Raw genomic sequence first — 912 nt, forward strand, 5'->3', positions numbered from 1 at the left:
AAAAAAAAAAAAAAAAAAAAGAATTATAAACACTGAAACCAAACAAACAGACAAAATCACATAAGCTTTACCAACTTTAAATACAGGTTAGTATGGGTTTATTGGGAATATGTTCCTGTTATAATGAGGTGGCTTCAGGCACCTCTGTAATAAGTGAAAATAGAACATTCATAGAAGATGATGAAATAAAATTTGTTAAGAATAAAATGATCTGGAATATATTGATGAAATAAAAAGTAACTAAAAACTGGACCAGAGTTTTAAAAAATAGAAAATAATATAGTATTTCTTGTTTATGAAAGACAAATTAATCACAGAAATTTATAAATGAACAAATAGTAAGAACAACTGACTTGAGCCTACACGGCCTATAGTGGGCAATTGTTAGAGATATGAGATGTGAACTATGAAACACTGTTCTTTGAGATGGCACAGATATGTAATCATGAATACATGACTACAGTCCAACCTGTCCTAGTGGCACAAAATAATATATTTTATGAGAATATCTTAGCACTGGTAAGTTCATAGGAATATCAGTTATAGTCAGTTGACATCCTCTACATTGTCTCCAAAGTCCACACAAACAACACAGAAAAATGTGAACTTCAGAGGGCATTCAGAGCACTGAGTAAATAGGAATTGAGGGTGATTCAAACAACTTCAATAATGTTTAATCTACCTCTAAATATGTATAAGAAAATGTTTAAATTGACTATGCATTTGATAGAGGACCATTGTCTGTTAATGAAATGAATGTTTTAAATTTATGAAAATTATTCTATCTTCATTGTTTTGTATATACTATTACTCACAATGATAGCTCAAATGAATATTTAAATCCTCTACTTTCAACTATTTCTTTTCTGAAGTATATGAGATCTATTTTCTTACAGGATTTTTTTTTTTTTT

The sequence above is a fragment of the Mastomys coucha genome, unplaced genomic scaffold (genome assembly GCF_008632895.1).
Source record: "Mastomys coucha isolate ucsf_1 unplaced genomic scaffold, UCSF_Mcou_1 pScaffold5, whole genome shotgun sequence".
Lineage (NCBI taxonomy): Eukaryota > Metazoa > Chordata > Mammalia > Rodentia > Muridae > Mastomys > Mastomys coucha.